Source organism: Dipteris shenzhenensis, chromosome 27, assembly GCF_047967505.1.
Source record: "Dipteris shenzhenensis isolate YYH24624 ecotype China chromosome 27, Dip_SZ_1.0, whole genome shotgun sequence".
NCBI lineage: Eukaryota > Viridiplantae > Streptophyta > Polypodiopsida > Gleicheniales > Dipteridaceae > Dipteris > Dipteris shenzhenensis.
The window spans coordinates 8,313,297-8,327,080 of NC_141622.1; positions in this window are offsets into that span (position 1 = coordinate 8,313,297).

Below are 13,784 nucleotides of genomic sequence, written 5' to 3' on the forward strand. Positions count from 1 at the left end.
GTTTTGGGCGACGATCGACGGGATTCTTTGATGGTGACGACTGGTGTGATATGACGATGGCAACGATCAACGGGATTCTTCGATGGCAACGCCCAGTGTGATATGATGATGGCGACGGTCGGCAGGATGTGGGGACGGCGATGGTCGGTAGGATGCGGAGACAGTGACGGTCGATGGGGTACCGTTTGGCTGCAACTAACGTGATATGGAGATGGCCGCAATCGACATGATTCTTTGATGGAGACGGTTGGCAAGATAGGATTTTGGCAACGATCGACGAGTTACGGGATGGTGACGGTCAGCGGGATATGTCGATGGCAACAGTAGGTGGGATAACACTATAGCAACGACCAATGGGATACTCACTATGTACAGAAGGAAAAGAGGGGAAAACTATGAAGGAGTGGGAAGGTGAGTGGGAGATAGGAACTAGTGGAGTGCACCTATGTGCTGTGGGATGGATTGTGATGCCAACGTGCAAGATGGCAAAAAAATGTAAAAGGGACATACTGACCTTAATCACCTAGTGATGACCATGGATGTGCGTGTGTGTGTGTGTTTGGCGGTGACTTGTGGGCTACAAGTGTGTCAAGTGAGATTCCTACCTTACTGACTCACCTAGACCTGGACTTGACAATTATGAGGAATGCGGTGTGGACGGACATCGTGCTAGTGCAAAGCATGTTAAAAGCCACGTAGAGCAAGTGTCCAGCTTGTGTCTTACCTTGGACACCAGAGGCACACTGGCATTGTGACTAGTTGTCATGGAATGGTCCTTTGTCGATCGCACAGGAAGTGGGTTCTTGTGTAACCACCTTCGGCGCAGACCCTTGCTCTTGTGAGTAGGATGGTACCATTGGAGATGGTACGATCACCATTACCTTCGAGGGTTTGCCTTAGGATTTGGAGGGAAGTTCTTGTGTAGGGGTTGGTTCTTGTGTTGCTCCCTTGCTACGTTTGGTGATATTTGTGTTGAGTTGGACGATTCATGGTAATAGAGCGTGTTCAAGACTCTGCGGTTGGTTTGTTGCATTCGATTCATCAGTAGGCTCTTGTGGTTCTACATCTTGGGTCAACAGAGGTTCTTGTGTTGCTACCTTTGGAACCTTCACGGTTTGTACATTGAGTTTCGGCACCCAGGCGACCTACTTGCCTCGGTCTCTCAAGTGCTTGGTGGGGACATAGCATTTGGGGGGATGTTGCGGTTGCGGAGGTGGATTGGAGCTTAGAGTCTAAAGCATGATGGTGGCGTGTCCTTCTTTTTGGCACGGATGCTTTCGAAAATGATGTCTCTGGAGCGATTAGGGACTTCTGTTTTGCTTGGACCCCCTCTGGTCATTGGTTTCGGTTGAAGTAGCATTGAGCACAGAAAATAGTCACTTGTACTTGATGTTCACGACTTTCTTGAGTGGAGGACATCAATGGCGGAAAAATGGGCAATGGCACCGGGTTGCCACTGCAGTTGGCCTTCTTCTCCCTTTGGGATTGGACTCTTGTTGGGGGGTTGGAGGTCGATGGGGCTTCCGGTCCGCCCTCCTATAAAACTTTGTTATCATGGGCAGGTGAGGGTGGACCTGAAGGTAGAGTAGGTGTTGGTCCACACAGCGGGACTAGTGCCATTCTATCACCATTTGTGAGCAAAGTAGTTGGGGTGTGCCAGTCGATTTGATAGTTCATGGCGTAGCACCAAGTTCCTCCCAATATGATGTGTTCATCATTTGCTTCTATGGGGAGAACATAAAAGTGTATTTCTACTGCCTGGTGAACAACCATTAGACTTAAATTCACAAAACCTAAGGTTTGTATGAGTTGGCCATTGATAGCTCTTACTGAAGTGACGGTGAGGGTCAAGGGCACCTGTAGCTTTTCCCATACCTCTCGAGAAATGAAGTTGTGGCTTGCTCTTGGATTTACGAGTGCTCTGATGCAGATGTGTGGGATCTGTAGTTGAACAAGCAACCTAGCTAGTTCTATTGTTAGCTCATCTGTTAGTTCCATCTGTTTAGTCATTCATTCTCTCTATATGTCTTTCCTTAACAGTGGTAAGACGGAGGCTAGGAACTACATACTCCATTAGAATTACTGCCTCCACACCGAAGGATAGGCTGAAAGTGGTACAGTGCATGGCCACTTTGTAGGATGTCCTGTAGGCCCATAACATTGCTATGAGCTTATGCTCCCAGTTAGTATGACTTGCCTCTACTGTACAGGATATGATCTTACAACAAGTTTTATTGGAGCTCTTAGCCAAGCCATTTGCCCTAGGGTAGTATGGCGTTGACTTCCTATGTATGATCATAAACTCACTAGTCCGGATTGCTATCATTTCGTTGAGGAAATGAGTTCCTTGGTCGTTGACTAACTCCAAGGGACATCCGAACTACGTGATGACTTGTTCATATAAGAATTTGGTAGTGGATCATGCACCTACCTTCACGGTGGCCCTCCCTTCTACCCATTTGGTGAAGTAATCGGTGGCCAGGATGATGTATCCGGCCCTAGTTCCCTTAGTTAGTGGACTTATGTGTTCGATAAAATCGATGCCCCATTTCTCAAAGGGTTGATTGGTTAAGATTCTGATCAAGGGCATCATGTCCACCTTACACTGGCAGGGGTCGCACCATTTGATGAATTCGGTTGTGTCTCCAAAGAGAGTCGGCCACCAAAGGCCAGCTTGGAGCACCTTACATGCTATAACATCAGTAGTAAAATGACCTCCTGCAATTCTCGAGTGGGCACCTTGATGTATTTGTGCTCACACACACATCTTTGCAGGATGCCATCCTTGCCCATGTGGTAGAGTTGGCTTGCTATTAGCTGATAGGGCATTGCATCCTTAATGAGTTTGCATCCACGTGGTGATGTGTCCACTCATGCAGGTCTTGTCAACCAAGTATAACAATGCTTGGTGGTCCACGAAGAAGACAAACTTGTTAGCTAACAAGTAGTGCCTAAACTTCTTGACTGGATAAACCATGGCAGACCTTCCCTCTCGGTTGTGTTGGCTAGAGCTAGTTTGAGGGTTTTGAAGGATTTCTAGCATTCCTCGGTCCACTCAAAGGATATTAGCAGTTTGTATAATGGGCAGGCTATGTTTGCATAGAACAAGATGAACCTCCTATAGTAGCCCATTTGGCTAGTAAATCGTTGGACTCTCTTGGCGTTGGTGGGGGGTGGTAACTCCAAGATGAGTTTGATTTTATTGTGGTCCATAGAGATTCCATTTTGGGACACTATGTGGCCAAGAATGACACCATGTTGACCCGGAATTGGCACTTAAGAGGATTCAGGGATATGCAATATAAACGGCACTTCTCAAGGATGACCCTAAGGTATTTCAGGTTGTCATCCCATGTCGATTCACACAGATGTCATCCAAGAAGACTTCCACAAAGTCTCTCATATATTCTTTGAATATCGTGATCATCATCCATTGGAAGGTGGCAGGGGCATTGGTTAATCCGAATATCATTACCGTAGCCGCATACACACCCCACTCAGTTGCAAAGGCCATTTTATGTTGGTCTTGCAAGGCGATAGACACTTGGTTGTAACCCAAAAATCTATCTAGGAAGCTATAGGCTTCCTTTCTAGCTACCCTTTCCAAAACATGTTCCGTGAATGGCAACGGGTAGTGTTCATGTCTAGTGGTAGATATTCTTTGAATACTGTGATCATCATCCATTGGAAGGTGGCAAGGGCACTGGTTAATCTGAATATCATTACCCTAGCCGCATACACACCCCACTCAGTTGCCAAGGCCATTTCATGCTGGTCTTGCAGGGCGATAAACACTTGGTTGTAACCCAAAAATCTATCTAGGAAGCTATAGGCTTCCTTTCAGGCTACCCTTTCTAGAACATGTTCCGTGAATGGCAAGGGGTAGTGTTCACATCTAGTGGCAGCGTCAACCTTCTTCAAATCCACATATACTCTAATTTTTCCATTTTACTTCAGGCCTATCACCATAGGTGACACCCAGTCTGTATGCTCAATCTCATAGATGAATCCCGCATCTATGAGTTTATGGATTTCCTCCCTCACTATGAGTGCGTACTTGGGATTCATAGGGTAGGGGCATTGACATACTGGCCTGGCATAATCTATCATGGGATTGTGCTACACTACTTTGGCAGGCACCCCTTTCATGTCGGTGTGCTTCCAGGCCATGCAGTGTTTGTACTCTCATAGGAGAGCTATTAAAGCGTTCTCCTCATTGGGGGTGAGATCATTGGTGATCAATATGGGTTGGGGGTCCTGCCCTTCCAGGGCTAGGTTTACCTCCTTAATTGAGCCTGTGGCCAATCCTACCCTTGTGAGCACCCGTCTTCTCGAGATCTCTTGGCTTGTTGGTATAAGATCTTGCGATCCTCAATCATGTAGGCCTTGTAATGGGCTGGTACCTGTCATAGGTCCTCCTTTTCTTCAGCCTCCTCCTTTATTTCTACAGGAGTAGTTGTCCTTTTTGGCCTTAGCCAAGATTTTGGATACAAGGAGTACAGTGGGCATTGAGGTTCTTGATCTTGGAAATGTAATCCCTAAGGGATTCCTTGTCGTTCTGCTTTACCTCATACAACTAGTTAATTGAGCTCCATTTGTGGCCATTGGGGGTGAACCCCACAATGAAGGCCTTTCTCAATGTCTCTCCCAGTTGACTTTCTCTTCTAGGGTGAGAGCCCTATACCACTGGCCTACTTTGCCATCCAAGCTGAGACCAAATGCATTGGCCATTTTTAGGTCCCTGAGAGCACCAAAAGCTTTGCAAATTTTCTCAAACCATTCCATGTGGGAGACCAGGTCTCCTTCTCTAAGGAATTTGGTCATTAACTTGGATAGCTATGGGTCGTCTCCTCGAGGGATTCGCAATCCCTGTGAGAAACATTGGGGCGGGTGGAGGTGGTGTGGCCCACCTTCCTAGGGCATTCACCAAGATGTGCATTGCCTCATCAGTTAACACTGTTTGAGCAGCTGGCGAGGGGCGGTGCCACTGTGGGCCTGATGGGACATAGGGTTGGCTGGCCCTAGTGGTGGTATCCATGTAGTTGTTGGTACATGCATTGGAACAGATGTGCCAAGGCCTATATTCATCAGTGCAACATGTATGGATGGAAACGGACGTACTCTCAGAGGAGGTGGGTCATGGGGCATGGGAACGGTGGTTCCATGCAAGGAGCGATAAGGTGGAAATTGTGGAGCCCCATAGTTGACAAAAGTCAGTGGCACATGGGCTGTTGGGGGTTCATAAGGCGCCCCTCCTTGGAAGCCATTTGCATCCCCTTGGTTGGGAACTTGCCCTCAGAATTCCCTCATCCATGGATCTTCATCATCCATGCATTCCCAGTGGGGAGGTCTTGCAAAGGAGGACTGGGTCTACGAAGGTGGTTTTTGTCCCAGTCTGTGGTGGTTCGGGAGCTAGATGTTGCTGACCTTCCCTTCCTACAGACATGTTGGTGAAGGGGTTCTCTATGTCTGCTGACTCTTCTTGGCCTAAACGTCCAAACATGTTGGAGAACATCCCTCTTAGCCTGGATCCAACCGAAGGTGCGAGAGAGTTGGGAGAGGCCACACTAGTGAATGGGGCTTCGGAAGCCCTTGGACCTTGTCGAAGCTCTCCATCTCGTCAGAGCTAGATAGATCTTCCTGTCGGGCCTATTACCGAGTGGGAGCTAGGAATTGAGATTTTGGATCCCCAGCTAGGGCGAAAGGTGGGCTGAGCATAGCTCAAAGCATTATCTTTCGACATGGGATCCTTGGACAAAATTCTCCCGAACCCTACAGGATCTCTTAGCACAAGAACGGGCACTGACAGTGTCCCTTCAAGAGGAGAACGAGTGACAACGTGCCCTTGGTCCCAATCAAAAGACTCAGGCTTGGAAGACCAGGAGCAATAGGAGTTTAGAATGTATAGGGAGGTCTTCACACAGCTTGCCACTTACACATCGCACCACACACCATCCCCCAAACACTACAAATGCACCTCGACACACTCCGTGCACAAAACCTCATCTTCCACCTAGACCTCACAGCTCTACTCTTTCCTAACGCCCTCCAAACAATCAACCACCATAATCCTGATCACTGCCGCCCTAGCCATGTCATATTTTTCCTTAGATCTCCAACCCTCTAGTATCTCTCTTCTCTACCCCTTAGACCTCCAGACTCTAGCCGTCCATCCCATTCTGTTGAATTTCCAAGCAAATCGCAAAGCCCAAGGAACTCAGCTTGGCATGGGTATGCACCCCTAAAATTATGCACAAGGAGACATTGATTGGATGCAGACCTACAGCTGAGCCTCCGCAATCCAATCTCAAGGGCATCTTGCGGCATTCCAATCCACCACTTACAACCCCCTGGGCTTAATAATCCTCTTCAAGAGGGTGCTACAAGCTCTCCAAGACTCTCTCGAGTCCTTGGTGAGCAATTTTGAACCTATACATGTAGCATACCGTGAGCATACCCCGAGGAACTCGTCGAGGAGCAAGGCCAAGAAGCCATCGCCATATTTAATTCTACTGCCCCACCTTCCAAAATCCCACCACCACCTCCTATGGATCCTGCCCAACCCACCCAGCAAGCCACCCAACCTCCCCTCCCTCAAACAACACTACCTGAGTATTCTTCCAATGCCTCTAACACCACCACCCCACAGCACGGGACCTCCCTGTCCATCTCCTCTACAGCTCCAATTGACCTCCCTGATGAAGCTTTCAACACGCTACTCAGAGTAGCCAATTTTGTCTAGGCAACTGATGAGACAATGCCAATAGGCACAATAGAGCTGCAACCCATGCCCGTTGTAGATGATGAGGCTGCGCTAGCTCCTCCTTCCTCCCCGCCTAAAAATGTCCACTTGCATCAAGAGCTGTTGGAAAGTGCACTTATGCACCATTGGAAGTGCCAACTCGAGGGCTCCCACCTCCATCTATACAAAATCTTGGAGATGCACCCCCTCATGCAATTCATCACCCAGTCCTTTGATGATGACTGGCGACGCGTGCATCCAAAGTGCACAAGAAGAGGATACAGCCTCACCCCTGATGCTCCAGTCCCAACGACCGATGTAGATGCCTCTACAACCATGCTAGTGCCTTACCTTATTAAAGTTGGAGAAGTTTTGGTGATACTACTGCAGTGCCCACATCGATCACCAAATCCACCCCCTATATATGCCAACGGAACAGCGATGGACTTGGGCATAATTCAATGATCTCTAGCAAAAGAAACCTAATATGTTGTACAATTTTTTGAAGTACAACTTCCCCAAGGAGATGACTCAGGAGGGATTTTTCTTCTGCCTCCAGTCATTCAACGACATGTACGGCTTGGTACCCGATCCCACCATCGTAGCAGCGGTCCACCTCAACTGCCTCCTCTTACTCGGTGATCTCCCTGCCCACAGTCGCCCCATCAATGACCGCCTCCACAATCTAAACAATTAGATTGTCTTCAATCCTGACATTGGTCCTACGCAATTTCAGGATCTCCACCTCTACCTCAAGGATATGCACACACCCATTTTTGGAAGTATCGCTCATACCTCACTTTGCTATGCACGCACCCATTTTTGGAAGTATCGCTCATACCACCTCACTTGGCTCACTCCACAATAGCTGGACCGCTATGCAGTCCTACAGACAATCCTCACCACACACCTTTTCTAGCGCGGCGGACCCAAGGGTCGATCAGCAATAGGAAGGGGGGCATGTTAACATCCACACAATATAATCATCGAATGTAGGGTAATCAGTGATTAGAAGCGATTAGACTTCATGATTTACTTCAATGGTTACATCCATGGAAGGAGTACAATACAAGCTCAGGGATTTTGAGCCCCAAATACACCAAGGTCAAAGATTGAAGGCAACGTGCACATATTATATGTTCTAGCTGCCAAGTTGTATGCTCCAGCCACAAGCTACAGGTTAAGTGTCTCGCGGGAGTTAAGCCTTGCCACTCTAGGTTTTGAGCCTCGTACATGGGGTTTGAACCACAAATGGCTTAAGTCTTGGAGGTGCTCAAGGAGTTTGAGTCCCAAATAGCCTAAACCTTGGAGGCACGAGGCTAACACAAGTGCTATTTGGGAGCCGGTTAGGAACACCTCCTAATTCCAAGTTTGTTCCAAGTGCTCTAATATGGTTAACATAAGCACTGTTTCTGCTAGTAGGGAGAGATGGAAAGAATAGCAATATGCCTTGGCACCCGATGGGCCCAAGAGCCTTTCATGTAAAGAGAGGGAGAGTGCTAAAAGGAAAAGGGTTGGCCCTCCCTTCAAAAGGTGACATGTATAAAAGGCCAAAGTGTTGACTTTGGTCTTCATTTTTGTTTGCACAAGTTTGAATACAAGCTCCCTCTTCTCTTCCAAGAGTGTTTTGGGTGTTCCCTTTTTCCATTGTAGTGCCCTTGTGTTTGCCATCCCATCCCCCTTCACTCTCCTCTTCCCTTCTCCTTCTCCCTTTCTTCTCTCCTCTCTTCTCCCTTCTCCCCCTTCCCTCTTTCTCTCGTGGAAACACACTCCAACATTTCGGAGGCTGCTTGAGTGACACTTGCGGATGGCTCGTGCTTTGCATTGCTCTCACAAGGAGTAGCTTGGAGTGGAGGCTCCATTGGCATCTCTTCAACATCCCCATGATAGTAAGTCTCTGTTGAGACCTACACAGTGTGCCAAGATGGAGTATCCAATTTTGAAGTAGCAAAAACATGGCCCTAGGATCTTGGGGTGTGCCATAGAAGATGCTAATGCCAACCAAGGTAACTTGCATTGCTCTGCAATACAAGAGCCATATGTTCGTAGGCGGTAAGGTTGTGAGGAGGCTGAGAGAAGGTTGAGAGGAGGAAGAGGCTGAGAGGAAGGAGGGGAGTCGATGGGGATAGTTTGGGGAGACTCTTGTTCAACATAGTGTTGCTCTCTCAACAGAAATGTCAATACCACCTGCAATGTTGGTTATTCATTACTCATTTTGCAATGTTTCTTCTACATTGCTCGTTTTGCAATGTTTCTTCTGCATTGCTCGTTTTGCAATTCTATTTATGCTATTGTATGATTATATAGCATATGATGTATGATTCTAGTCAGAGGACCAATTTGTGGATGAAAACATTTGAAGAGAATGTAGTTTGCATCTTTATCTTTCAATCTTTCTTAATTAGATTCTTATTATTTCTCTTCTCTAGTTGTTTCATACATATAGAGTGTGAGTCTTGATCACTCTTGATACTTTGTGGAGCAATATATCATATTGAGTGTTTCTCCTTTTATATTTCATATTTTCTCTTTTGTGTTTTTGTTGGTTAAAAAGGGAGGTGTTACTTGATAAGATTGGTCAAAGGACCCATTAGCTTCTATTGGATTTCCATGACATTATGGGTGGAGTTTTTGTTCCTCCATAGTGTTCTTTGTTTGATTATTATGAGGAGGTCAAAATTGAGGCCAAAAAATACTTGTTCTCATTGGAGAGTAGAGGGGAGAAGGGCGAGGAGAAGTCATCCTCAAGGAATCTGGATCTACTACAAATGGCAGCACAAAGACTTCTTTATTGATGACATTGTCTCTATGTCCATTTTAAATACATGTAGGTGTTTATGCTTTATGACTTTGTTAAAAGTGTCTTGGGATTGTGATTGCATTGTAGTGATTTTATCCATCTTAAAGAAAAGGTCCTTTGCTATCCATTCTAGTAATGGCTAGGAAATGGGTGCTGCCAAGCAGTGGGGGCTCCTCCATGTACCCTCCCTGCTCTTTGAAGCCTGACTAAATGGGAGCTTGAGAACTATCCACACTGGGTTGATATGGAGTAGGGAAAGGTGCTTGAGAGAGAGAAAGAGCTACACAAGAACACAAAGGTGACGATCCATAGTTCTTTTCTTGGGATGACAAGCGGAACTGGCATTGAAGGTTTGCTTATTCACTACTTATTCACTAAAATGAAACTTGCGATGTTGGTTTTCATTTGCTTGTATGGTTCTAGGATTAAAAAGTGGAAGTTTCAGGTAGTAGACAATAGGTGCTAGAGAGGCCACTCAACACAGAAGCAAACATCAACAAACAGTTTTGGATAAGGACAATAATGTTAATTTTCCAATTTAGTAGAGGACGATGGTGAATGGTGAATTTGGGGAAACATATTTGTAGGTCATGCTGGACAGGGGTACTCAGAGCTCTTAGATGAGGATGTGGCAAAAGATATTGTGCTAGTGCAAGGTATACCTCCAATACTTGCTTTGATAAACTATTAGATGTTATGAAGATATTTCACTTCAATTTTTGAAAAATGCCTAAATGGGAGAGTAGGAAAGCACGTGTTTAGAAGGACCTCCAAGTTTGTGTATTTGAGAAAGCATACCTACATTGATGTTCTAGTAGTTGGAGAGGCTCAATGCATTGTTGGTGTGGTGGATTAAATTTCCATCGATAGGGACTATTCTGTAGGAAGAAAGAGTTTGATGTACATAGCCATACACGAGCACATGTGGCTCCAAGACCAAAGAGAAGGGGAAGCTTATGTCCTGGGCCACTGACTCCATCTTTTTGGACCTTCCATTTGGTGGTGATCTTTATCCTCTGTTGGAACATCCATAGTGGGACGTGTTTAGGGAGGAGCATGTCCAATATGGGATTTCATTGTCTGCATCGACCCTCTCCAATGTAGGATGGCTGTTGATCATGGCCTCCATTGGAGGTACTTCTTGCCGATGAAATCTACCCAATCTTTTTTCTTGAGTACTAAGTTTGGTACAGAGAGACTTCTTGCTATTGCTTTAATATTCTTGCAGGAGAGTTGATTACTTTGGTGGAGCAATATTGTTGAGTTAGTGAGTTGGAGGTCATTCAACGCATAGTTGTGCTTCACCATGGCTTGTATGGGTACCATTGAGTTTGCTAGCCTTCAGATTGGGGTATGGATGGTTTTCCTTGCTATTGGCTCTTGGTGCATGGCTAAGGGACAAAAGTAATAATTGTTTGTTTGTGTTTGTAGTGTTCCACTTCATAGTTGTTCCTAGTTTGTAGACATGATATGCACCCACACATATATGTTATAGAGAGTATGCCACACTTCTAAGTCCTATGTATGGAGCTTGTGGGGTCCATGAGGTTATGTGCCACTTCATTCCTGATACTTTCCTTATGAGGAGACCCATGGGAGATATTTGGAGACTAGGTGGATTGAAAAGGAGCCACGTTTTCATGGCTTGCTTTGTGGAGTTGTTGTGTTATGCAGATGGGATTTTCCTTGAGCTAGATTGTGGCACATCTCCTGTACTCAAGGCTTGCCTAAGCACTGGGAATTTATGTGCCTCCCTAGACGTAGATGAGTGTAGTTCTTTCACATTTTCAAACCTTGATTAGCAAAATTAGGTAAGTGAAGCATGACAATGGAGGTATGAGACAAGATGATGAGGTGATCAAGAGTGCAAGCAATGACACATTTGATGACTAGCATTATGCCACACTTCTAGAAGCTATGTATGGAGCCTGTGGATGAGGTTATGTGCCACTTCATTCCCTATACTTTTCTTGCAAGGAGCCCCACAGGAGATGTGTGAAGAGGTGGATTGGAAAGGAGCCCAGTTTTCGTGGCTTGCTTTGTGGAGTTTCTGTGTTACCCACATGGGATTCCCTTGACCTGGGTTGTGGCACATCTTGTTAAATTACATGGCATAGTAGAACAGAAACTGAACAAAGAATAGAGAGTACACAGCAAACAGGAGATGACCAAAATTTTCCTTCAATACTGATCTAGTACAGATGATGGCTCCATCCACCCGTATGCTCCCACAGTGTAGGTGGCGATCTAGATAGATACTAGGTGAAGATCATCTACTAGCTGGAAGATATCTGATCTGATGCAATGGAATGGGAAGGTCGCCTCTTTATAGCTATGAGGGCGGTAGTTGGATCAACGTAGTCGGTGGGGCCAACCAGTCAACCTAGTTGGTGGAGCTGACCAGTCAACCTAGTCAGTGGAACCGACTAGTCGTCGATGGAATATTCCCTATACCTTCACCTCGGGGGCTCTTGCCCCCAAACCCCCACCAAGGGGGCCGTTGGTCCCCCCTGGGACCCCCCAACTAGCCCCTAGACCCAGCGAGAGCAAGGGGCTCCCACACAATCACCTTTCTACCATCAACGATCTCATTGATAGACCTCATCTGACATGCAAGGTAGGATTCATCCAGTGTCCTGGGCTCACACATGGCTTCTTCTCCTTAAATGGGGGCCTTACAACTTGAGCACCTTGGACCATTGGTGGATACTACGAGGGTGGGGCATTGAGCATATCTAACACCCCCCCTCAATGTCCAACTACCTTCTCGGCCCAATGCTGAGCCTCTGAAGATGACCCTGAAGCTGATCCTTCCTGAGTGCCTTGGTTAAGATATCTGCTCCATTTTGGTCTGTTGGATAGTAGACCAATTCCACTATCACGTCCTCGATCAACTCATGCACATAGTGATACTGAATCTCTATATGTTTTGTGTGCAAATGAAACACTAGAATTTTAGCAATGGCCATGCAACTTTGGTTGTCGCACCTCAGCACAATTACCTCATCCTTTTGCACTCCCATGTGCCATAAGATCCTCCTCAGCCACACTGCTTCACATGCAGCAAAATATACTACCTTGTACTCAGCCTTGGTAGAAGACAGTGCCACTATTGGTTGTTTCTTACTGATCCAAGAGAAGATACATGAACCTAAAGAGAAACAATATCCAAAAACTGATTTCCTGGAATCAACATCTCCAACCCAATCTGAGTCACAATGACTAGCCAAGGAAGTGCCCATACCATAGGTGATGCCATAATCAAGACTGCCCTTTACATACATGAGCACTCACATCCCTGCATTCTAATGATTCTCCTAGGGCTTATTGGAGAAGCTGCTGAAAACACCAAGAGTAAAACTGATGTCCGCCGATCTAGTGTTGCATAGATAGATGAGACTGTCGACCAACTTCCTGTACCTCTCGATGTCTGCAGGTGGTGAGGCATCCTCCATAGATAGCCTCACATTTACCTCATAGGTGTAGCTATCTCCTTGCACTCAGACATACCAAACGCCTTCAAGATCTCCCTTGCATATTTTTGTTGAGGGATGAAGATCTTGCCTAACTTCAATCCTCAAACAGTAGTGCATCAAGCCTAAGTCTGTCATCTCAAACTCCATGCTCAACGCCTTTCTAGTCTGCTGGATCATGTCTTCATAATCACTTGCAATAAGGAGATCATCCACATATAGAACAATAATAGCAGATTTTTCACCTTTCCTATACACATACAAGTTAGCATCTGAGGCACAGCTTTTGAAGTTTAATTTATGAAAGAATTTGTCTATCCATTGGTACCATGCTCTTGGGGCCTATTTCAGCCTGTATAGAGCCTTCTTTAGCTTGCATAGCTTGTTCTTAGAATGGGGGGGCTCAAACCCTGGTGGCTAAGCCATGTACACCTCCTCCTTGAGGTCACCATTCAAGAATGTTGATTTAACATCCATTTGATAAACTGGCCACTTTTTATGAGCAGCCACCGATAGTACTATGCGAATAGTGGCCATTCTGGTAGTCGGAGCAAAAGATTCCTGAAAATCAAACCCTTCAACTTGCAAAAATCCTTGTGCAACCAATCTGGCTTTGTACTTTTCCAAAGTCCCATCGGCCTTGTACTTTACCTTCCAAACCCACTTGGTGCCAATAACCCTTCTATTAGGTGGTCGAGATCTACCAGTTCCCAGGTTTCATTCTTCATGATGCTGTCATATTCTACTTATGTAGCGTTTTTCCAATCTC